The following is a 27,354-nucleotide window of genomic DNA, read 5'->3' on the forward strand; positions in this document are numbered from 1 at the left end:
ATGCCCCCATAAGCTAAGTCCTTCCCAAAAGATACAAGGAACCTATCCGACATGTCAAAAACATTACAATGTATAGGTAATACTCTGTATTACCATACTTAAGCTGGAAAATTATCTAATTTGTATTTAATCATTATGTTTTTAATTAGATTAGCACTTAACTTGTATTCAATATTAAATTTAGTTGAATTTCTTCAGAATGGAAGTTCAACTACACCTCATCATCACATAATCTCCACAATGTATGTTGCATACAAGTCCCTGTAAAATCACAAGTCAAACCTCAGGAACTTAGTCTTCTCAAGCTAAAAAGTATCAATTATATATATACCATATTCATAACCACTAAAACTTAAAGCATTGAGCTCATTTACATTGAGTGTCTTATAACTTCAACAACAGTTGATGCAGGAAGGAATGCATCCACAATGACTTATTTGTTATCATTTTTCTTGTCTATACGTTGTCAAGAAAAACTCAAGATAGAAAGTGTACAAAAATAGATAGCTTTGATCAAGGCTTATAGCTTACAAAACTTTAACTATTAATGGTATTATATCAGAAATAAAATGCATTCAATATACTAGCATTCCTATTAAGCAAAGGATACAATCTTCAAAGAAGCGTTGAATCTCTTGTAAATGATGAGGGGCAAGCTCTGAGATGTCCTTGTAATGACGAAACTCTGGATCATCAGTTCAAATAACAATTATCTTGTCATCCTTTTCTCTCTGTTGATGGTATTCATGTTACAATATATAAAGAATTTTAGTTAGGCCAACCTGTGAGCAATTTGACATACTAAAAGTACCCAAGGATTGTTTCCACTACACCAAATTATAGCTACACACTTGATAAATCATAGGCATCAGATTGATTGCTCTAGCATGGAGAAAACATCCCGACAAAATAGGTTCCTGTCGATTTTCACAAAATGTAAAGTTCTTAATCACAGATATCTAAAAGTCGATACTTATATTTCAATAACATGATGCATATGAATATTTGTGGGTATAGATTCAATCCAACCTAAAAGAAATTGAGAAACAACAAATGATCTACATACTAAAGGTCTCAAGCAATACATGAGACAAAGGCACAAATGAGTGATGCTTATTACTAATGGAATTTGTGTTACCTGCATGAGTACCAGTACATCCAATAGATCACTATCCAAGAATATAGTTCATGGAATGAACCCATAATTGTGAGGATAAACAACTGATGAGTACAAAATCTGATAGACCTACATATAAATCATGGGATAAAAATTAGTAACCCTAAGATGGAATAGAGTCTACACATAGCAATAATGTAAAGAAAGCAGCAACTAGAAGAGCAATAATGTAAAGAAAGGAGCAACTAGAAGAACCTAACTTTTTAACTCACAAAGAAAACAAGCTTACCTTGATGAAACCAATCTTTTTGTCTAGTTCATACTTCACTTTACTTCCCTTACTAATTTCCACAACCTAGAGTATCAAAGAAAACATTTTAGTCTCCTAAATATCAAAGAACAGAAAACATTTAGCCAGTGACCAAACATCAACCTTTGAATATCAATATCAATATCAATTTCTTAATGCTAGGCTCCAACCATTTGATTACAAACATGTAATTACAAGAATTTGAATGATATTATAACACAATTTCATATCCTCACTCTAATTGTCTCTCGCTTTCTCTATTGCATTCATGTTGCTTCCAAATGATTGTGAAGAGTGTTTATATATCAGCCTCAACCCTTGTGAATGATGTTAGTCAGCCTCAAGGTGGCACAAAGCCCAATGTCTTGATGAAACACGTAGTTGGCCAAATTTGTAGGTAGAATCTCTTAGATTGAATGTGTAGATGTCACATTCCATGTGGTGAATGCTTAAAAAAACACTCGTGGGTCTAATGCATCATGTGATGTCTTCCTTTGTTGTTGCAAACTTTGAAAAGATACTACAACTTATGAACAGTGAAATTGAGTGTTAGTTTGTTAAGCCCGACGAGGTTCAAACCAAGTTATGACTTTTTTTTTATTAGAATCTCCTGAAAAGTAAAGGAGCATTGCAAAACATATATTCCAAACCATGAGGTGAGATATGCAACTACAATTCAATGTAGTAGGATCTATTTGCATTAAACAATGACTAGAAACCTGCAAACAAACAAACTAAAAGCATAATATTTTTTATTGATGCAAATTCACTCTTACACCATAGGGTGTCCAATCAAACATCGAGGGTTTGAAAAGTGAGTCCCTCACTTTCCAATGGCTGGAGAAAACAAAGATGGTCTACCTCAACCTTAGAAATCCAACTTCAATCTTCTTTTGGCATGTCTTTCAACTTTACAATCTCCTCCTCCTACAACCTGTTCTTGGTACTTCCACCCTACCATCCAAAATCTCCTATATCTCCTCCTTTAGCTATTGAGGTATTTGAGTTTGTTGTTGTACTACCAATCATTATTTTTTGAATTCCTTTCTTGATACTGATTAAGACTTGAAACATTAAATATTAGAGATATGCCCAATTCTTTCGGTAACTCATCTTCATTTCCAATTTCTGTATGAAATATCTCAACAATTCTACAAAGACTAAATTTCTTCATATTCAACTTATTGTATGTTCCAAGAGGAAATCTATTCTTTCTCAAATATACCATTCAACCTTTCCAAGTGACTCTTTAATTCCATCAACCTTTTCCTTATATCTACCATTCATCTTTTCCAAGTGACTCTTTTCCTTTCCACATCAACCTACTTCATATGTTCTACAAATTCTACTGCTTCTACATTTCTGGTCTTCATTACTGGTTTTTCTTATTGCAAACACATTCCTTGCCATATGCAAACTCAAATGGTGTTTTACCTATAAATCAGTTATTGAATTATTGTATGCAAACTCTGCCTATGGTAGAATCATATCTCAATTCCCATATTCTCCACTACTAGACATCTTAACAAATCACCAAAATTATTGTTTACAACCTTTGTTTGTCCATCTATCTATGAGTGATATAGTGATTGATTCAAATGTCTTAATCTTCTTCCACAATTTCTTCATAAAAACATTCAGCCAATTTTGTGTCCCAATCAAAAACAATATTGTTCGACAAACCATGCAAACTCACAACTTTCTTGAAAAACTAGTCAGTTATATGTATTGCATCATTGTTCTTCTACATGAAATTAAATGTGCCATCTAAGAAAAACTAATACAAATATTGAATTGTACCCTCACTATATTTTTAATTGTTCTAATGCAAAGTCCATATTAACTCTTCCCAAAGTTCCTTCAGTATTGGTAATGGCTAATACATATTACAAACTAACATTTCAAAAACTTCCTTTTTCGAACTATCAAGACCTACAACTTTGATCAAATTTCTTGACATTCTTATATATTTGTAGCAAAAAACAATTATTGAGCTCACCAATGCAATTGCCTTGTCTACTCCAAAGTGTCTTTCTAAACTGCCATGCTTTTCCTTAATTAGAATTTATCTCATTGAACTTCTTGGTATTCACATTTGACTTAAACAACTCAATTTGAATCAAGTTATCTAACTACTTACTTCTTTCATGCTTATTGATTCCTTACATGCCTATACAAAATTAGGATCAACTTCATACAAATGTTTTTGCTCTTCAAATCTGGCTACTTCTATTCTCATTTTCCATCAGTAAATTTTATCTTCTACTTAATACATCAGCAACTTTGTTTACTTTCCACTCTTACTTTTCAGCACAAAAATGCAATTTTTCATAAAATCAATCCATTTAATGTGTCTTTGGTTCAACTTATCATTGCTATTCAAGTATTGCAATGCTTGTTGTAGTGTTCAAAACAAACTCCTTTGTTGTAATGCCTAAAGGCGACATTTATTTTAAAAATTTCCCCTATAGGAACAAGAGTCATTTGAATAAACTAGAGTAGCCATGTTCACAAATAATAGAAATTATAACTATAATAAATTCAAAAATGCAAAATACACCTAAGAAAAATATTTAGGGGAAACTTGACTTAAATTTTATTCAGGCAATATCCCAAAGAACACTTTCATCATATAATGAATGTTAAACAGAAAGTGTGCCAACTTTAAGCATTGTCTCCGAAAAAAAAACAAGGTTTTCCCATATACATCCAAGATTCCAAACAAGGGAGAAAACTGGGATTTCCTTCAATTTGAATATTTTTTCCATTCTCAATAGCCATTGGGGACAATTTCTTGCTAAGGTTTTGCACTAGTTTAATATGAACCATAAAGTAAACATAAAAAAAACTTTTGTATATGTCTAAAGGTCTCTTATATAAAGGTGACATAAGAGTGTGATCTAGTTTCATATCCTCCTAACTATAACAGGGTTGCATATAACCCCAAAGAAGTTAACATGTGGTGAGGTTGTGGGGTTTTGGTTATAATTTAATGGCAATGAATGAAACAGGTCATAATAGCAGCAAACATATGGTAAGATTGTGCAATTATGGTTTTGGTGTAAGAGTGTGATCAATGCTTGCCTTGCACAGTGGTAAAGGCAGCCCATAACATCACTACAACATGTCAATGATGTCCCATTCAAGTCACACATATTACTTCATCCTAGAGTCTACCCCATCAGACTTAGCGGCAACATCCCTCCTTGTGGGTGTGAAGTATTCCATAAGACAAAATAATACCCACAAGGTTGGTGATGTAATAGAATCTAATAGGGTGGATCCCACGATACAGATGGAATCGACAACATAGTTTTCATATATAACAAAGAGCATCACACTTACTACTATTACCTTGAAGTCCACCCATCAGACCTAGTGACAACATCCCTCCCTATGGGTTTGAAGTAGTCAAAAGACAAATTGAACCCACAAGATGCCACCAAATCTAACAGGATGAATAATTATGTAACAAGCAACATGGTTTTAATAGAGCATATAGAACATCACCATCATATCATAATAAATTAAAGTAGAACAGAGAAAACAAGTTTGTGTAGTTACGATTGTGGAATAAGAATGTGATCCATGCAAAAAACCAAGGGAACGAAATAGAATACAGTGCATGCTTACCCCCACACATTATTTGAGGAGCTTTGTTATCTCAAATTTACCCAAGAGAACAGAAAATAATGTGGTACAAAAGGATTCAAGGATTGAGATCTTCTTACTTTCTTTGGGATAGGTGTAGGAAAGTGGAGTTATGAGATTGGAAGACCAAGAAAATCCTTTTTGGTTTGTTGGTTGTGTTAGTTGTCCTCTATGGTTCAAAGGTTTCAAGGAGTAGCATGTCAAACCACAAGTGAAGACAATTAAAAGGAAATCAAACACATCTAATCACTAGTAATCTCGAAGTCATATCAACAATCCCCTATGAGATCCTTTTAGCAGGTTAGTATGTTCTTGATGGCAACATCAGTGATAATTCATTTGTTAAGGTACTTAAGAAAGGTAGAAAACATGGCTAAGCATCGCTGGCCCAAAATGGTTGTGGAGGAGGAATTAAACTGTAGGAAGAAGACTTGGAAGAAGTAAAACAACAAATGGATGGACAAATGCAACATTAATTTTCAAGAACGTCCTAATATTAATGAAGAGATAAAAAAGTTGGTGTTAGAAAAATTCATTGATGTCATACGAACAAAGAAGATTGGACAAAAAGATACACTATGTCAATAATTCAACCCTAGGTGGAAGCATAAGGAAAAAACCTATTTGATGGTTGCAAATAAAGAAAAGGTTAAAATTTTAATCATGTAGTTGAGTACCCGTTCTCATCATCTTAGATGTGAAATAGGTAGATGGACAGTCCCCATGGAAGATTGGGAAAAAGAACTTGCAGCTTTTGTGACAAAGGGTTGGTTGAAATCAAATGGCACTTCATCATTGAGTGTACTGCTTAAGAGGATATTCTTATTTGGTTCAAAAACAATTTGAAGGTGGACAATTTGAACTAGCTATTTGATAAGACAAAACTTCACAAAACAATGTGTTTCTTGATCAAATTCATAATGAAAAAGACGACATAGAAAAAGAATTTAAAAATGTATTAATTTTGTGTCTCTTTCTCCCTTAAATATCTGGTAGACATCATTAAAAATATTTCATTCATTCGTGCTTACCCCACATGGACTTAAAAGCCTCCCAAACAATTAAATTAAAATTGGGAATAAACACAAAAATAAAATAACTATTCTGTTTCATTAAAAAAAGACCAGATATAAAATCAAGTTCAAGAATTACTCTTTATCAGTAATGTGAATAGCGGCTACCAAATCAACCTGCAAATAAATGAAAACCATATTAGGGCTTCTAGAAAATTTAAATTATAAAAATTTCAAATATATAAAAAATAAAAAATAAATTATATTTTCACTATGAGCTGAAAAGATGAATTATATTTTCGAATATGAAAATCAAACCAATTTTCTTTTAAACGTAAGAATGATAATTTTTAAACTTGGAATCCAGCCTAAAGAATCAACCATGGTAATTTATTGTGATAACTAACAACTGAAGTATGCAAATCCTCTCCACCAATTTCATTTTTACGGAGCTTGGTAAAATTTGCCAAAGAATTAAATTCTGGAATTTTTTCGATGTAAATATCTTTCCCATTTTTATCTTCAGTCGATTCAAACCAATTCGGAAATTCTCTTACCACAAGCAATTTGATCAACTAGAAGAGAAATAATGTAAATAAAGGAGCAAATAGAAGAACCTAACTTTTTGACTCACAAAGAAAACAAGTTTACCTTGATCAGACCAGTCTTTTTTCCAGTTCATACTTCACTTTACTTCCCTTACTAAATTCCACAACCTAGAGTATCAAAGAAAACATTTTAGTCTCCTAAATATCAAAGAACAAAAAACATTTAGCCAGTGACCAAACATCAACCTTTGAATATCAATATCAATTTCTTAATGAATATTTGTAATGAAAGTATGGTGCTAAAGTTAAATTGTTTAATTCAATCCTAAGAATCATTTCATAGGTCAAGTGTTGAAATGTGGTGACTGATCAGCAAAGTACTGTACACTCAACACGTATCCTCGTCGGGGTCCAGGGTTGGGCTGGGCTGGGCCCCGGGCAGGGGTTCGGGGGTGGGAGCCCCCCAAAAAAAAATTTTTGCCATTTTTCGTTGATGAAAACCGACATTGTAATAAAACCCTAAAAAGGCCGAATTTGTTTGTTGCCCTAAAAACGCATGTTCTAAGCGGCTGGGATGCTTAAGGCATTGTAAGGTTCATGTACTATTTTTGCTGGATAATAAGAAAGATTGGACGGCTATGTATGGTAGATGTAACCCATTCTGGGTGAACCACGTTAAATCCCTGTGTTATCTGTGTCCTGTTTTATTTCTTTATCTTTTGTATTTAAATCTGCATATAATTGTTAGTTCATATTTGCTTCAGATCTGCTTCAAACCCTAACAATTGGTATCAAAGCGAGGTTTTCTGTAAATTGGCAAGACTTTCAGATTTGAGTGGGAGCAATGGAGGATTCCAAATTCAAGGTCGAAAAGTTTAATGGCCAGAATTATCAGTTATGGAAAATGTAGATGGAGGATTACCTGTATCAAAAGGATTTGTGGTGGCCATTGGAAGGAAAGGCAAAGAAACTAACCACAATGTCAGATGAAGAGTGGGACATTTTAGATAGAAAGGCATTGGGATCCATTCGATTGTGCCTTGCACCGTCTGTAGCATTCAATATAACAGAAGCAAAAATGATTGTAGATTTGATGGCGACATTGGCTAAGTTGTATGAGAAACCTTCAGCTTCGAATAAGGTATTTCTTATGAGTGTCTGTTTAATTTGAAAATGAGTGAGGGAGGATCTGTAGCAGAACACTTAAATGAATTCAATACAATTACCAGTCAATTGTCTTCAGTAAAAATTACTTTTGCAGAAGAGGTTAGGGCTCTCTTGATTTTATGTTCTTTGCCAGAAAGTTGGAATAACTTGGTTATGGCTGTAAGTAACTCTGTCTTTGGTAAAAATACTTTAGTATTTGATGATATTGTTGGTGTTATGCTAAGCAAGGAAATGTGAAGGAAAAGTACAGGTGAGACTCCAACATCATCGGGTAGTGTTTTGAATGTGGAGAACAGAGGAAGATCAAAGGAAAGAGGAAAAGGCCTTGGGAATGAGAAGTCACGAGGGAAGTCAAAGAAAGGACGCTCTCAATCTAGAGGAAAGAAAGATTGTTGGTACTGCGGAAAGCCTGGTCATCTAAAGAAAGACTATTGGTCTCAGAAAAACAAAGAAGGAGACAAAAATGAAAATGACAGTAAGGAAGCTAATATTGCAAGTAATACTTTACAAGATGCTTTAATCTTATGTTTGGATAATGTTAATGATTCCTGGGTAATAGATTTTGGGGCTTCATTTCATGCTACACCCCATAGAAAATATTTTCTAGATTATGTTCAAGGTGATTTTGGACAGGTATATTTGGGTGATGATGAGCCCTGTCAAATTGTTGGAAAAGGAAAGATAAAGATCAAGTTGCAGAATGGAAATGACTAGTTTCTGCAGGAGGTAAGACATGTTCCTAATTTAAGAAGAAATTTAATTTCTGCAGGGCAACTAGGTAGTGAAGGTTGCATAGTTACCCTCTCAGACAGTATGTGGAAGGTCGCTAAAGGATCATTAGTAGTAGCTAAAGGTGTGAAGGTAGGCACATTATATCTGTGTACTAGTAACACTTACTCTACCTTAGCTGCTACAGATAAAGTTACTGCAGGGACAACAACAATAAATGTTGCAAGAACAAATTTGATAATGTGGTACCATAGGCTTGGGCACATGAGTGAGAAAGGGATACAAACTCTTCACTCCAAAAATCTATTTCCAGGACTAAAGAAGATTGATTTAGAGTTCTGTGAAAACTATGTTTATGGTAAATAGAAAAGAGTCAGATTTCTCAAGGTTGGGAAAGAGAAGAAGAGTGAGAAGTTAGAGCTTGTACATTCAGATGTATGGGGACCAGCTCAGGTATCATCTCTTGGTGGCTCTTGTTATTATGTTATTTTTATTGATGACTCAACCAGAAAAACATGGGTATATTTCCTAAAACAAAAATCAGATGTTTTTGAAACTTTTAAGAAATGAAAAGCTTTGGTTGAGAATGAGACAGGAAAAAAGTTGAAGTGTCTCAGATCGGATAATGGAGGTGAGTATTGTAGCAAAGCATTTGAAGATTATTGCTCCTTAAATGGGATTTGAAAGCAGCCGACAGTTCCAAAAACTCCACAGGAAAATGGTGTGTCAGAGAGAATGAATAGGACTATCATGGAATACACGAGGAGCATGAGATTGCATGCTAGATTGCCCTTACATTTTTGGGTAGATGTTGTACATACTGCTATCTATTTGATAAATAGAGGACCTTCAACCCTTTTGGATGGTGGTATTCCAGAGGAGGCATGGACTAGTAAAAAGGTAAATTATTCTTTTCTAAAAACTTTTGGTTGCGAAGCTTTTGTCCATGTTGATAAAGAAAATAGAACCAAGCTTGATGCTAAATCTCAGAAATGTACCTTCATTGGATATGGGATAGATAAATATGGCTATCGATTATAGGATTTTGAAAATAAGAAAATAATTAGAAGTAGAGATGTTATATTCAATGAGAAGGTTATGTATAAAGAACAGATGCAGGAAAAGAAGCATGAACAGGACAAACAAGAATATGTGGTGTTGGATGAAATTTCTGAAAATGAAATGCCACAAGTACCTGATGCTCAGCAACAACAGATTGCCTCACAAACTCCTGCAAGTGTTAAACGTTCTACGAGGACAAGTAGACCCCCTGAAATATTTTCTCCTTCTTTGTATTCTATTTTATTAATGGATTCTGGTGAACCAAAAGAATATGAAGAAGCAATGCAGGTAGATGCCAAACAACAGTGGGAGCTAGGCATGAAAGAGGAGATGGACTCCTTGATGAAAAATAAGACTTGGGACTTAGTCCCTTTACCTACAGAAAAAAGAGCCTTGCCTAACAAATGGGTTTATCGGCTAAAGGAGGAAGAAGGAGGTTAGAAAAGATATAAGGCCAGACTTGTGGTAAAATGTTTTGCATAGAAAAAGGGTATAGATTATGATGAAATATTTTCTCCAGTTGTAAAAATGACTTCAATTAGAACTGTACTTAGTCTTGTGGCTGCAGATGATTTACATATTGAACAATTAGATGTCAAAACAACTTTTCTCCATGGAGATTTGGAGGAGGAAATTTACATGTTGCAACCACAGGGATATGAGGTCAAAGGTAAGGAGAACTTGGTGTGCAGGTTGAAGAAAAGTCTGTATGGCCTAAAGCAAGCACCCCGACAATAGTATTTAAAATTTGATAGTTTCATGGTTGAACACGGTTATCATAGATGTCATTCTGATCATTGTGTATATTTTAAGAGATTTGATAATGGCAGTTATATTATCCTGTTGCTTTATGTTGATGACATGCTTGTTGCTGGGTCTAACATGCAACATATAAATGATCTTAAATAGAAATTAGCCAGGTCATTTTCTATGAGGGATTTGGATGCAGCTAAGCAAATTCTTAGTATGAGGATTACACGGGATAGGAAAAATAGAACCTTGAATTTGTCCCAAAGTGAGTATATAAAGAAGGTGTTGAAAAGATTTAACATGCAGGATGCAAAAGCAGTTAGTACACCTTTGGCTAGTCATTTCAAATTGACTAAGGAGATGTGCCCAAAGGCACAGGAAGAGCTTAATAAAATGTCTAACATCCCGTATTCATCAGCTGTTGGTATTCTGATGTATGCAATGGTATGCACAAGGCCAGATATTGCACATGCAGTGGGAGTTGTGAGCAGGTTTATGAGTAATCCGGGTATGGAACATTGGAATGCTCTGAAATGGATTCTTCGGTATTTGAAAGGAACTACTACGAAGGCATTATGTTTCAAAGGATCTAATGCTACTCTGAGTGGATTTGTTGACTTTGATCTGACAGGTGATATTGATTCATGGAGGAGTACTATAGGGTATGTTTTTACTATAGGGGGAACTGCAGTCAGTTGGATTTCTAGGCTGCAAAAGGTTGTTGCACTTTCAACCACTGAAGCTGAGTATGTTGTTGCTACAGAAGCCAGCAAGGAGATGATTTGGTTACAATGTTTTCTGGAGGAATTGGGTCAGACACAAGAGGATAGCCCATTGTATACTGATAGCTAGAGTGCCATTCATCTTGTGAAGAACTCTGCTTTTCATTCAAGGATAAAGCAGATTTAGCTCAGGTACCACTTCATTCATACTGTTTTGGAGGAGGGTCAGTTACGGCTTGAGAAGATTCACACAAGTGAGAATCCTGTTGATATGTTCATGAAGGCAGTTCCAAAGGAGAAGCTGATTTCTTCATCAGTTTCTATTGGTCTTCTTGATTGATAATTGTGGAATTTATACCAGTTGAGTCCTAGTATTTTATCCAGCTGATGTTGCGTGTATAGTTGTGTTGTGTAGTATCAATCTCCAAGTGGGAGATTGTTCGATGTGGAGCCTGATCAGTCTCCAAGTGGGAAGATTGTTGAAATGTGGTGACTGATCAGCAAAGTACTATACACTCAGCATGTATCCTTGCCGGGGTCCGGGGGCGGCAGCCCCTGAGAAAAGCGGGGGTTCGGGGGTGGGAGCCCCCGAGAAATTTTTTTTTGCCATTTTTCGTTGATGAAAACCAACATTGTAATAAAACCCTAAAAAGGCCGACTTTGTTTGTTGCCCTAAAAACGCATGTTATAAGCGGCTGGGATGCTTAAAGCATTGTAAGGTTGATGTACTATTTTGCTGGATAATAAGAAAGATTGGATGGCTGTGTATGGTGGATGTAACCCATTCTGGGTGAACTACGTTAAATCTCTATGTTATATGTGTCCTGTTTTATTTCTTTATCTTTTGTATTTAAATTTGCATATAATTGTTAGTTCATATTTTCTTCAGATCTGCTTCAAACCCTAACATCAAGAAGGTGGCTACCACTAGGATCAAGTAACAACTTAAACATTGAATGATGGGAAGGTTCTCCAACCAAAAATAACATGTTTGTGGAGCATATTTTCAAGTAGATTTATTTAGACAATCATTTATTCAAGAATAACATGTTAGGAACTGGAAGGACAAATTAGAGGGGGGGGGGGTGAATCAGTTGTCAATGAATTTCAACCCAGTTATAACTTAATCAAACTTAATACTTAATATCAGTAAACCAAACTTAATGTCGGTTAACAGATTAGCAGTTAATATCAATACCGGTGAAACTTAATGCATGAAACAGAAAGAGAAACAACATCCACAACACATAACACATATATTTTAATGTGGAAACCCTAAAGGGGAAAAACCATGGTGGGAAACCTTACCCACAATTAGATGATACTACTGCATATAGTATGTGTATACAAATGGGTTTTGCACATGCAGAAATGCCAACTGCCTAGAGCACACTACTCAAATGGGAGTCACAATGACTATAGTAGGATGGTTAAATCCTAGAATAATGTACTGCTCAAAATAGCATCACCAATGCTGGATTCAGTACCGGTCAAGCTCTGATAAACACCTTCAAACCTTCCTTGAACCTTCTCTATGGTCTACTCATATGATCTTCAATATTCACACATACCATGTTACAATACCATACCATAACCATATCATCTATTTATCTCATAAGTGAGATCTTACATATATACAAAACCTAAGACCAAATGTGTAGGTCGGCTCACAAAGAATATTAGAATTAAATCAATTACAAATAAGTCTTCATGTGATACAACATGTCGACTCAATACAATTACAACAATATCCAATCAATAAATCATCTCCATAATGTGTCGTGTTGATCTAGAATAGATAACGCATACCGGTCCATAACCTAGACCAATCTTCTGGTAACAAGAAATATGTCAACCCGATTAGACCAATAACCAAAACACCAAAACCAAGTATCCAAACAATATCTTTGACATAATTAGTTGATCTCTAGATGATAACAAGTCATCATCAGTTTTGGTGAACCATATAACTTATTGGTGAGCATATACTGGTGACTGGGCATAAGCCACTGACCTTGCTGGTGAACACAATGTGCGGGTTCAATAGTAAACCAATATAACCATAGTGACAAATCAACAATGTAGATCTCTAGAAGGATAAGTGTTGACATCAATAACAAAACCAATGCAACACATCGACAATACCAACAATCTCCCCCTTTGGCATTGATGGCAACACTAGATGGAAAAACATCTAAGTGCCAAAACAGAATGCCAAAAACCAAAAACCAATAATCTCCAAAATAGATCAATACCAAAAATCAAAACCAAAATACAAGGAGTTTATATCTCTCCCCCAAAGAATAATATCTCTCCAAAGAATGTTTTTCCATAGATCTTTCTCCCCCTTTGACATCAAATGCCAAAGCAGTTAAGAAGAAATACCAAAACATACAACCAACTACTCCCCCTGAGAAGTAGCTCTCCTCCATCAAAGCTGGAAAAAGATTTCTCTGTTAGTTTTTGCCAGTTTGTCAATCTTCAATCATCTAAGTCTCCGTCGATGAGGGTATTACCCCAAGCTGCTCTCTGAGATATTCAAAGGTTTCCTTAAGTAAAGGCTGTAAATATATTTGTAATCTTCTCTTTAGTATTCACATAAACCAATCTTCTTTTTCTTCAACATTCTCTTTCAGAAAATTATATTTGATATAAACATGCTTAGTCTTAGAGTGAAATACCAGATTCTTTGATATATCAATTGTTGCTGAATTATCAGAATAAATGATTATAGGTTCTTTGTATTTTACCTTGATGTCCTTCAACATTTTCTTAATCCATAATAATATCTCTCCACCAAAGAATAATATCTCTCCCCCAAAGAATAATATCTCTCCAAAAAATGTTTTTCCATAGATCTCTCTCCCCCTTTCACATCAAATGCCAAAGAAGTTAAGAAGAAATATCAGAACATACAACCAACTACTCCCCCTGAGAAGTATCTCTCCTCCATTAAAGCCAGAAAAAGATTTCTCTATTAGTTTCTGTTAGTTTGATGCCAATATTCAATCATCTAAGTCTCTGTCGGTGAGGGTATTACCCCAAGCTTCTCTTTGAGATATTCAAAGGTTTCCTTAGGTAAAGGCTTTGTAAAGATATCTGCAATCTTCTCTTTAGTATTCACATAAACCAATCTTACTTGTTTTGCTTCAACATTCTCTTTCAGAAAATTATATTTGATAGAAACATGCTTAGTCTTAGAGTGAAATACCGGATTCTTTGATATATCAATTGCTGTTGAATTATCAGAACAAATGATTATTGATTCTTTTCATTTTACCTTTATGTCCTTCAACATTTTCTTAATCCATAATACCTGAGTATAATTAGTTGCTGCTGCAACATATTCTGATTCTGATGTTGATAATGATGTACAACTCCGCTTCTTGCTTATCCATGAAATCAATCTGCTACCAAGAAAGATTGCACCACCAGTGGTACTCTTTTTGTCATCTACATCTCTTGCCCAATGTGCATCGGTGTATGCACATAAATCAAAATTTTCATCTTTAGGATACCATAAACCAAGATTTGTTGTGCCTTGTAGATACCGGAATATCCTTTTTACTGTTGATTCATGATTTTCTTTAGGATTACTCTAAAATATTGAAATAATACATACTACATTCATTATATCAGGTCTGGTTTGTGTTAAATACAATAAACCTCCAATCATAGATTTGTATCTTGTCGGATTAACAGAAGTTGAATCATCCTTCAATGTCAATTTATCAGTTGTAGTCATAGGAGTACTTATCGATTTAGAGTTTTCCATACCAAATCTCTTCAGTAGTTCCTTTAAGTATTTTGTTTGACATATGAATATACCTTTATTAGTTTGTGAAATCTACAATCCTAAGAAGAATTTTATCTCCCCAATCAGAGACATTTCAAATTCTTCCTACATTTTGTTAGCAATGTCCTTACACAGTCCATCTTCTCCTCCAAAAATGATATCATCAACAAAAAATTCAATGACCAAGATGTCATCATTAGTCACTTTGTAGTATAAGTTGTTGTCAACATTACCTTTAGTGTAACCAAGCTTCAAAAGATATTTGTCCAATCTAGCATACCAAGCTCTAGGAGCTTGCTTCAATCCATACAAAGCTTTCCTTAATCTACAAACCATATATTTAACATTTGTCAATGAAAATCCATCAGGTTGTTCAATGTAAACTTCCTCTTCAAGATCACCATTCATAAATGCACATTTTGCATCCATCTTATATACTTTATAGTTCTTATGAGCTACAAATGCAAGAAATAATCTAACTGCCTCAATTCTAGCTATCGGTGCAAAGGTTCCATTATAATCAATTCCCTCTTTCTGTGAATATCCTTTACAAACTAATCTTGCTTTGTTCCTAATTACCTTACCATCTTTATTAAGTTTATTTCTGAATACTCATTTAGTTCCAATTACATTTTTGTCTTTAGGCTGAGGAACTAATGTCCATGTATTGTTCTTTTCAATTTGTTCTAATTCATCTTCCATTTCTTTTACCCAATGTTCATCTTGACATGCTTCAATAATAGATGTTGGTTCAATTTGAGAAACTAAGCATACCTCTTCATTTGCCAGTCTTCCTCTTGTCATAACACCTTGATACTTATTCCCAATTATCTGATTTTTTGAGTGATTCAATCTCACATACTTGGGTTTATTCACATGTTGTTGTTGTTTAGTCACTGTGGAATTCTCTGATGATGCGGGTGTGACTGGATCCACAATCTCTACCAGTGCAATATGTATTGGTTCATTTATGATCATCTCAACTGCCGGTACAAAATCTACATACCTTGAATTTCCTCTAAAGTGTTCATCTATCTTCACATTAGCACTTTCAATGATATTCTACAATCTTTTATTAAAACATCTATATGCCTTGCTTTTAGATGAATAACCAAGAAATATTTCTTCATCACTTCTAGGATCAAATTTACCAACATACTCATCTCTCCTAATATAGCATTTGCTTCCAAATATTCTGAAGTATTTAAGAGTAGAATTATTACCAAACCATAGTTCATAAGAGGTCTTACCGGTTTCACCTTTGATGTTAACTCTGTTGAAAGTGTAAATCGTTGTAGTTACTACTTCTCTCCAGTACACATGAGGTAGATTTGCTTCCAATATCATGCTTCTAGCTGCTTCTAGAATAGTTATGTTCTTCCTTTCCACAATTCCATTCTATTGAGATGTACGTGGTGTTGATAGTTGTCTTTTGATTCCATTCACTTCACAGAATGTCTTAAATTCCTTAGATGTAAATTCTCCTCCTTGATCAGATCTCAAACATTTGATTTTCTTACTGGTTTCATTCTCTACCATTGCCTTGTATAACTTGAATTTTCCAAAAGCTTCTGATTTCTCCCTAAGAAAAGTAACCCAACACATTCTAGAATAATCATCAATAATTAGCATAAAATATCTATCTCCCTATAGACTTCTTGTTCTTGCCGGACCACACAAGTCAGTATGAATTAAATTAAGAACATTATTGAATTTCTCAGAAATACTCTTAAAGGTTGTTCTAACTTGCTTTCCCATTTGACATTCCTTACATACCATATTATGAGGTTTCACAATCTTAGGTAAATCCCTTATCTCCTTAGTTGAACTGATCTTTACAATGCAATCAAAATTCACATGACAAAGTCTCTTATGCCATAACCAACTTTCATCAATATGTGCAATCAAACATGTCTTATCATTGTTATTCAAATGAAAGATATTACCTTTAGTCTGATTACCAGTTGCATTCTCCAATCCAGTTTTGTTCATGATTTTGCATTTACCATTCTTGAATTGTAACTGAAATCCATTTTCAGCTAATTGATGAACACTCAAAAGATTATGCTTCAAACCTTCAACATAATAAACATTGTCAGTATTGTGCTTACCATCTAAATATATAGTGCCTTTTCCTTTGATTAAACAAGCTTTATCATCACCAAATCTTACTAGACCTCCACTATATTCCTGAAAAGATAAGAATTTACTTTAATCACCAGTCATATGATGTGAGCATCCACTATCAATGATCCATTCATCTTTTTCTTCAATTTTAGCTACCAGGGCCTGCTCTACCAGTGGGACAGTAGGTGCCGATTGATCTTCTTTTATTGCAACAAATGCCCATCCATTGTATTGGTTCTTCATCAGAATCATTTGTAACTCCATCAACATAGTAACATGATTTATCTCCGTTCTTCTTAAATCTATATCTTTGATATTCAGGGTTAGGCTTATATGTTCTTTTAGCTTCCTCTATCAATATTGCATGTTTATCAGGACATCTAGATGCTATGTGACCAACTTTATTGCAAGTAAAACATTTAAACAATGCTTTACCTTCATACTTACTTCCAACTAGACCTTTAGGCATCTTTCTTGCAAATAGTGCTTCAAGTTCTTCTAGTTCTTCATTTTCCCTCCTGATATCTTCAAGTTCTTTTGCATATAGTGTTTTCCAATCATATTTTTCAGATGATGATTCTTTGAAGGCTAAATCTGTCTTAACTATAGCAACAAGACCAAATTCCTCAAGCTCAAATGCTGATAGTTTTCCAAGCAAAGTATCTATAGATACTGATGTATTAGGCATTGTTCTCAACTCATTAATATCAGTTACTTTCATTTTGTAAGCCGGTGGCAAAGCTCTTAAAACTTTAGAAACAATTTCATCTTCACTTAAGGATCCTCTACAACACTGTATTCCTAAAACAATTTTATCAACTCTTTCCATAAAAGCATAAATTCTTTCATCTTCTTCAATTTTAAAATTTTCATACCTGGCCTAGTAAGATTCCAGTTTTGCAATTTTGATAGTGGTATCTCCTTCATCCAATGTCTCCAATTTATCCCAAATAGCTTTAGCAGTAGATCGGTCTGATAATCCCATGATTTGCTGATATGATAATGTGCTCAGAAGTGCTTCTCTTGCTTTGCAATCATTTTCTTGATCTTTACCCAAAGTTGGTGGATTAGGTTGATTTAGAGTAGGACCAACATAGCCATTCTTTGTAACTTCCCATATGTCTCTTCCAATGCAATTAAGATGTGTCTCCATTCTGATCTTCCATATACCACAATTAGTTCCATCAAGTTTAGGACTGTCCTTCCTTAAAATGTTTGTTGCCAAAGGATCTCCTCAAGCTGTTAGACTTCTGCAAAAAGAGGACTTAGCTCTAATACCAATTGTTAGGAACCAGAAGGACAACTGAGGGGGGGGGGGGGGGTAATCAGTTGCCAATGAATTTCAACCGAATTATAACTTAATCAAACTTAATACTTAATACTGGTAAACCAAACTTAATGTCGGTTAACAGATTAGCAGTTAATATCAATACCAGTGAAACTTAATGCATGAAATAGAAAGAGAAACAACATCCACAACACAACACAGAGATTTTGACGTGGAAACCCTATAAGGGGAAAAACCACGGTGGGAAACCTTACCCACAATCAGATGATACTACTGCAAATAGTATGTGTATAAAAATGGGGTCTACACATGCAGAAAGGCCATCTGCCTAGAGCACACTGCTCAAATGGGAGTCGCAATGACTACAGTAGGATGGTTAAATCCTAGAATAATGTACTGCTCAAAATAGCATCTCCAATGCTGGATTCAGTACCAGTTAAGCTCTAATAAACACCTTCAAACCTTCCTTGAACCTTCTCTATTGTCTACTCATATGATCTTGAATATTTGCACATACCATGTTACAATACCATACCAAAACCATATCATATATTTACCTCATAAATGAGATCTTACATATATACAAAACCTAAGACCAAATGTGTAGGTCGGCTCACTAAGAATATTACAATTAAATCAATTACAAATAAGTCTTGATATGATTCAACATGTTAGCTCAATACAATTACAACAATATCCAATCAATAAATCATCTCCATAACGTACTGTACTGATCTGGAATAGATAAGGCATACCGGTCCATAACCTAGACCAATCTGTTAGTAACAACAAATATGTCAACCCGATTAGACCAATAACCAAAACACCAAAATCAAGTATCCAAACCATGTCTTTCACATAATCAAGTGATCTCCAGATGATAACAAGTCATCATCAGTGTCAGTGAACCATATAACCTATTGGTGAGTGTATACCGGTGACTGTGCATAAGTCACTAACCTTGCCGGTGAACACAATGTGTCGGTTCAACAATAAACCAATATAACCATAGTGCCAAATCAACAATGTAGATCTCCAGAAGGATAAGTGTTGACATCAATGACAAAACCAATGCAACACATCCATAATACCAACATAACATCTGCCAAAGAACTTTAATAGGAGCAAGGCATACAACCCCAAAGAGTAAAGAAAGAACGAATGAAATTACAATGCAATATGCACTTACACAATTAAAAACTACAGGAGCTCCAGGTCCTGCATCCAGATGTTAATTATAAAAGGGGTTAAAATGATGTATCCAAATATAAAAACAAAGCAAAACCATGAATTACCAATAATTCCTGTCTTACAGGGACATGAGAAACAACATTAAAATGCACTTCCTTCCTGGTCTGAAATGAATACATAAAGATACCACAAGACAAAGAACACCCATATTTTTTTTAAACCAGACAATTATTGGAAATCAGGGGATAAATAAAGGGAGTTAGATTCTAGGAATCCCATACAAATTTGCAATAAAATTTATTTATTAGCAACCAAAGTGTTTACCATTAGAAGATAATGGTACACATGCAGTGTAAATACTCCCAGCCTTCAACTTATTCATATATATGAATTATAGCAAGCAAACATTGAGTTATAATTAGCATACACAACTGTGACATTATCCACACCATCCGACATCACCCTATAATTGAATGCTACTAAAATAAGACTGTATATGCAAACATCTTAATGTGAAAATATCTCAGCTAGAGTATTAATTAGATGTTCGTATAAATAGAAATGAACAAAAAGAAGATGGACCGTACCAATCTCAAGATCTTGCAAAGGATGTGTAGCAACAGACCTCCGAGACATGGATGAAAGAATTCTTTCATTCAAAGGTGGATGAGGAGGGCATGAATCCTTAGTTTCATTGCCTGTAGCATTGGTACTAGGGGTAGTCATGGTTGAATCCTATGACATGAGCTTCTTTGTTTCACCTATTTTGGCTTTGAAGAAAGACGCTTAAGTAGATTCCCTGTTCAACCAGTAGAAAGGGAAACAAGTAAACCCAAGCCTCTAATTATGTTGGCATTTGCATGAAGATTGCATTAATGATATGTTATGTTGTCATTGATGTCAATTGAACCACTAATGATATTGTTGATATTGTAGTCACATAAATCTGTCCACTTAATTAAAATGAATATTTAGTATTTATTTGATTATTTAACCATCAATCAATAATTAATTAAATTAATATATTTAATTAATTCATCTTAACCCTCTTCTCCTATTAATTAAATAAATTATTCAATTTATTTGATTTAATTCACTTAACCAAATTCAGACCATTAATTAAATAAATAAATCATATTTATTTAATTAAATTTTCTCTCACATTTAAATAAATTAATATTTATTTAAATTCCCCAAAATCCCACCTCTAACGTTTAAATAAATTAACATTTATTTAAATCACCTTTATCCTCTACCCACTTGTATTTTCCTACAAATGCAAGTTGCACAACTATTTTAAATAAATCATTTATTTAAATCACCTTTATCCTCCACCCACTTGCATTTTCCTACAAATGCAAGTTGCACAACTATTTTAAATTAATTGTTTATTTAAAATCCTATTTATCCTCACCCACTTCAAACTTTTAATGGTTTCCTTAAAGTCTTCAAACTTAATGGCTTCCTTCTAGAGTCTTCTCAAACCTTTAATGGTTTCCCTTGAAGTCTTCAAACTTAATGGCTTCCCTTAAAGTCTTCTTAAGACTTTAATGGTTTCCCTTAAAAGTCTTCAAATTTAATGGCTTCCTTCTAGAGTCTTCTCAAACCTTTAATGGTTTCCCTTAAAGTCTTCAAGCATTTAATGCTTTATCTTCCTTTTTCTCATTTAAATAAATTAATATTTATTTGAATATTTACCCAAATGCAAATTACACCATTTAATTGAAATAAATGATTTTATTTTAATTGAAAATACCAAAATTCCTCCCACTTGCTTTTTCCTACAAAATCCACTTGCATGCCTAAACCCCTTCTAGATTCTTCTAAACCCTTCCTAATTAACCTAATCCATCCCCTAAATATTGTCACATTCCTAAGCAAATTGGAGTCACTTCTCAAAGACTCCAAAGTCTTTGAAAAGCAATTAATACTTTGTGTGTTCAACAAATTAACCTCTAAAGTCTTCCAAACCACTTATGGCTCTTACATGACCATTAATGGTTAATTCCACTTGCACCCATGGTTAAGGACTTTGACCCCTAACTTAACCCTCATGTAACCCATGTGTCTCTTCAAAGCATTTATTTCTTTGACTAGGGTAACCATCATGTCCCCTCAAGCATTTAATGCTCCTTATCTCTCCTCTCAAACCTCCTCATGGTGACACTTGTCAACATGGGATTGGGTTGAAAGTCTCACATGGATTGAATATCTTTCAATCCTAACCCTTGTTAAGATTACTCAATCTTAACCCTTCATTTCCCCATTTCTTCTATAAATAATGATCCACAATCATGTCAACCTCGAAAGAATGATCATGTAGAGAATGAACAAGAGGGTCAAAGTGTGCCCTCGCAACAATCGAAGAAGGATCACCTTCATCAAAGAGAAGATGAATGTCATCAATGATGTCTCCCAAATCTGCAATGTAGGATTCCATAAACAAACCTGCAATATCTGTCAAGTAATCATCCCATGAATCTGAAGCTGGAAGACAATGACTATCCTGCTACACTGAATCACATGAAGGCAAAACTGTCGCACTATCTGCATCATCAGGTGCAATAGGTGATGTGATATCAATATGAGGAGATGAAATACAAGACTCAAGAATGGGGTCACATGTGAAAATCCCCATGTTCAAGTGTCCAAAGTTCTCAAAATCTGAACCATCACAAGAAGTGTGATCATAATGTGTAGAATCATCAAATGTGAAATCATCATCATCAACAAAATCTGAAAAGGAGTATAACCGAGATGTATGATCAACCACCCCAGTCGCAATGATAGCTCTAGTCTCCATGTCTCTAATGAAAACTGAGTCAGGTGTGAACTCCACAACTCTCTTAGTTGCGCCATGTGTGATTTGATAGATAGAAAGGAGATTGTTTGTCAAGTGGGGTACACACAACACATCATTGAAGGAGTTATCCCCAATGTCAATAGATCCTTTCCCAATCACATCCATGTATGTATGATTGCCCATCAAAATTTGTGGCATGGTGCAAGGCTCAAATGTAGAGAACATAGACTGCGAAGATGCCATATGATGAGAAGCCCCTGAATCTAGAAGCCATCTCTCTGAATCATGACTGATAGTAGCACATAGAGCTTTTCCTTTTCTCGTTCCAAAAGAGTGAGTCTTTCCACTTGTAGAAGCCATGAATGCTTGCCCTTTTCCTTTTGAATGTGAGGAAGTGGAAGTTGATGAATCATCCTTCTTGTAGATTTTAGGCAAATCAATGTTATGATTTTTGATGATATGTGTGAGCTCATCAATCTTCTTAGAATGGCAACGATGTTCCTCATGACCAATCTTTTTTCAATAAGCACAAGTAGGTCTCTCTCTCTTTGGTGGATTATCTCTCTTGGAAGAGGATGAATCTCCTTGTTGTGGAGAAGATGGTGCTTTTTCTTTAGGCTTTGATTGCCATTTCTTTTTGTTGTCCTTTCCTTGATTTCCTTTGTTCCCTTGATTTGCCACTAATGCTTGAGACTTAGAAGCCTTAAGAATGCCCATGCTTATCAACTTAGTTTGTTCCATCATCAACATTTCATTGAAAGCATCAAATGTAGGCATTTTGTAGCTTGAACCCATTGTCATCCTATGGGTTTGGAAACTAGAAACAAATGTTGCATATTCTTGTGGAAGCTTGCCTATCAAGTTGAATATCAATTGAGTATCCTTTTTATCAATGCCACAATCTTTGAGTTGTGCCCTCAACTCATTTGCCTTAGTGACATAATCTTGTATAGTATCAAAGTTTTTGGGATCTAACATGGTGAGATCACTATCAATTTGATATCCCCTAATCTCATCAACTTGACCATACAAGTCTTGAAACTTTTGCCAAGCATCCTTGATTAGAGTACATTTCTCAATATGAAAAATGAGATCCTTTGATACATACTTTCTTAAGGTACCAATTGCCATGATATTTTTAGTGAGCCAATCTAAGTGACCAACTGGATCAGCCTTAGGATCAGCTGGAGCAACAATAGTTCCATCAATGTAATGATTGAGTCCTTTTTCCATAAGTTTACTCCATGCATCAATTTTCCAAGTAGCATAATTATGTGGAGTTAAGAGAGGAAACTTAGAAGAACCCATAGGAGCAAAAAGAAAGGAACACAAGAGCACAAAAGCACAAGAGACACCCCCCCAAATTCACTCAATCAAAGTACCCCCCCTAAAATGATGATTTTGGCACTTTATACTTAGTGCGATTACAATGAGCCACTTGCAAAACAAGACAAAGTGGACTTATGATGCAAATTTTAAAACTTCTCAAATGAGATACAAGAGACTTCAATCAATAGTTCAATGAATCTAACTGAGATTCAAGCAAATATACAAGTACCAAGAGAGCCAAGAATGGCCAAAATCTGAAAGTACAATTTCTACTTACAATGGCATCAATTTTATAGCATCATGTGAAAGTAGACAAAAAAATATGCACTTTAAAAAAAAACGGCACCTGAAAAGGAGGTCGTATGACCCCAAACGAAGCCTCTAAAGTTGCAAAAACTGGGATTACTCAGGTACAATCACCAAAAACTGCATTTTCTGAAAAATTCATGCATCAAAATCAAAAAATTTCTTCACCACTACAGAGAGCATGAAATTATAGCCCATTTCAAAAAAAATTGCACCCAAAAAGGAGCAAAAATAAGCAAGTTATGGCCATTTGAAGTTGAACTGCAAAATAAAAAATGCAAATGAGAGGGGCCTGACAAATTTTTGAAAAATGCTGATGTGGCAATGATGTCATCAATTCACTGGGTTAAATTTGACGGCCATATGACCATCACAAAAACTTTGCGCCTCTATTTACTGGGCGTCCGTACTATACAGACTACTTGACTGGGCAGATGATTAGGCAGTATGGATGATGACGTGTCACTGTACGGACATACTGTGTGGCACGGTGATGTGGCAGATGATGTGTCAAGGTGTCAACTACGGGCCAGTGGCCGCCTGCCACGTGGCGGGCGCGGGTCCTCCGGTCTGTGATGTCGTCGGTGAAACAGGCACTGCCGGAGAGGAGGAGCGGAGCTGCGCGGCAGAGTCCGGCGGTGGTGGTGTGGGCCTCTGGTGGCGGCAGCCGATGGCGCGGTGTGGAGGACCAGGGTGGTGGCGGCGACAGAGGCACGACGTGGGCATACTGTGCGGTACGAGCGGTGCAAACCTGCAAAACTGCAGCGCGCAGGTACGGGGTCACGGGGGGAGGGTTTGCGGACCCCCCAAAAACATTTTTATTTTTTATTTTTTTTTTTCAAAATTTTTCAAAAAAAAAAATTGTTTGACGAAATATTTTTAGAAAATTAAATTTTTTTCCAAAAAATATATAAAAAATTTCGAAAATTCGTACGATTATGGCAAAATTGGGAAAAAAAAATTTCTCACCAAAATAGGCCAACTTTATAACCAAAATTCATGGAAACAGCCTTCTAGACGCAATGGCGGGGTCAGATCTGGTCTAGGATGCCTCCAAAAGATGCTGCTCCTCAGATCTGCCTCTTGACATCATAATAATGCCTCTTCAAGATGAATCAATGAAGCCCCAATGGCTCTGATACTATGTGAGATTTTGCCAAGATCAAGAGCTCAATGAAATGTACAAAATAGAGACATAATATGGGACAAGAATAAACTGTATTCTCATCAATAGAAGATGATCAATAATAATGATTCAATAGTTACATACAATGTAGATGAGCTTGCTTATATAGGCAAGGCTAGGGATATGTGAGCACACAAACATGACATGTGGCTCAATAAGAAACAAGGGTAGGTAGGAAATAGGTGTGGGTAGGTAGGAGAAATAATATAATAGTCCACATGAGGTGGAACACCCACTGAATGTGGAGTGTAACAACAAGAGTGGAGTGTAACAACAAGATCAACACCATAAAAAGTGGAATTTCTCCTACACACACTATCCCAATGTGGCACAAACACCCAAGTGTCTCATACCCAAACTACTATGAAATGCATTATCCTAAGTAAACTTAAGTAAGGTGTAATAATATCTATGATGAATAATTATTTACACCAACAAATAGAGCCCTTCTCCTCAAGCAAAGAGGAAGCATTAGAGTATTGTTGTTATACTGGTATTAGCATAGAGCTTTTTCATAGCATCACTATCTACACTTGCATAGCATTTGCTTATCATATTCAACCATCTCGAATCTCTATATGGCATCCATGGCTAGTGCTAAAAGCTGAGAACTACACTCATGTGGAACTTGGAGAGGAGAGGAACAAGGGAGGAGCAACTATGAGCATCTTGATTAGCTATTTTATTCTATGTTTATATGCTTTCTATTTCATGCTTAATATCTCTCTTGATATGCCTGTTTAGGATAATCTTTTGTTGCTAACACTAACGTTTGTTTCTTGTGCTCTTGTGTGTGTTGCCATCAAACAAATTTTCTAATCCTTTTTGCAGAGCATCAGATATTATTGTAATATTGTTATTGTAACCAGCAGGAAGAATTTATGAGGAGAACTGGTAACCGGTGTAAAGGTGTAAACCTTATCTATTGTTGTAATCAGTAAACCCTACAAGATGTTTTTGATAAACCCTAATCAATTAAGTTTGGTGAGTTGATTATATTGGTTTATGATTTGATGATGAGCAGTAATGATGATGACACGCATGATTATTGTATGAAGACAATTCAAACGAATTTTGGCGAGTTGTTGTAATGTTGTTTTGTCTAGGGAATGAGAAAATGCATTGCATCAAATGCAAGGCACGTGATGAGTTACTAAGTTCAATGAAGCGATGATCAAGGAGTGATCAAGGTTTTCTTGGTTGATGTGTAGAGATTGTTTTGTAATCAATGGTCATACTTGAACCGAATTTGTTTATAATCTCGATGAGAGTTAGGTTTTTGTTGTGTTACCAACCTGAGTGATTTGTATTTAAGGTCGATGAAGTTGTTTAGTTTTAAGAGAGTTGGCAAAGAGATAGACACAGTTCAATTGAGTGTGTGGTTTCCTGACTAGATGATGTATCTGCAGTTTGAGTAAAGGAAGATAGGAGTATGAAATGGATCTGATCAAGAAAGTGTAGTGCTATTCAGATAGATCAACAAACTCCTATTATTTTCTAATAATTACAACATAATTGAAATCCCCTAACTGGGTAAGCTCTAACAAGGTAGTCCATTAGATTGGATTTTCAAATCCTCTACCGAGGTTACTCCTTACAGGGTATTGCTTCTAACAAGGCATTTGTAGTCAATCCCTTAACCAGGTGATTCCTAATAGGATCAGTTCTTAACAAGACTTTTTGTAAAGCTTTAATAGGCTAGCCTAATAGGGCGAACTTCAGAAGAGTTCATCTATTATCTTGTGAGTCTCATCTCATCGTGGGTTTTTACCTATTTGGGTTTCCACGTCAAAAATATTTGTGTCAAGTGGTAAATGTTTTTGTGGCTATGTTTTCATGGTTGATTTACTTAACTACTTAACTAATTCTTATAAGTCATGATAACCGAAAGTATTGAGATATGAAGAACTTGTTTACTGTTACTGTAATAGACAACCGATTTATCTTATGAGTTTTTATCTTGATAGAGTTATTATTCTAAGTTTACTTTGAGAGATTGATTGGTGAAGTTTATTATCAATTTTTCTATCTACTGATTCACCCCCCCTCTTAGTAGTTGCACCTACTGGGATGTTGACTGATGATCAAAAGAAAGAGCAACAAGAAAATCATCAAGCATTGGAGGCTATTATCAGTTCTTTGTCTGATGTAGAGTATGTATATGTTCATGGTCTTGAAACTGCATATGAGGTATGGAAAAAACTTGAAGAGATTTATAGCAGCGACAAACATGTTAAGATTGCTAAAGAGGAGAGTCTA

At 35.1% G+C, this 27,354-nt stretch overlaps 1 pseudogene; it reads right to left on the reverse strand.

The window, feature by feature from the left end:
* Positions 1 to 224: 224 nt before the first annotated feature.
* LOC131028833 (soluble inorganic pyrophosphatase-like) lies at positions 225 to 20,197 on the reverse strand (annotated as a pseudogene).
* Positions 20,198 to 27,354: the final 7,157 nt, after the last annotated feature.

Source organism: Cryptomeria japonica, chromosome 1, assembly GCF_030272615.1.
Source record: "Cryptomeria japonica chromosome 1, Sugi_1.0, whole genome shotgun sequence".
Lineage (NCBI taxonomy): Eukaryota > Viridiplantae > Streptophyta > Pinopsida > Cupressales > Cupressaceae > Cryptomeria > Cryptomeria japonica.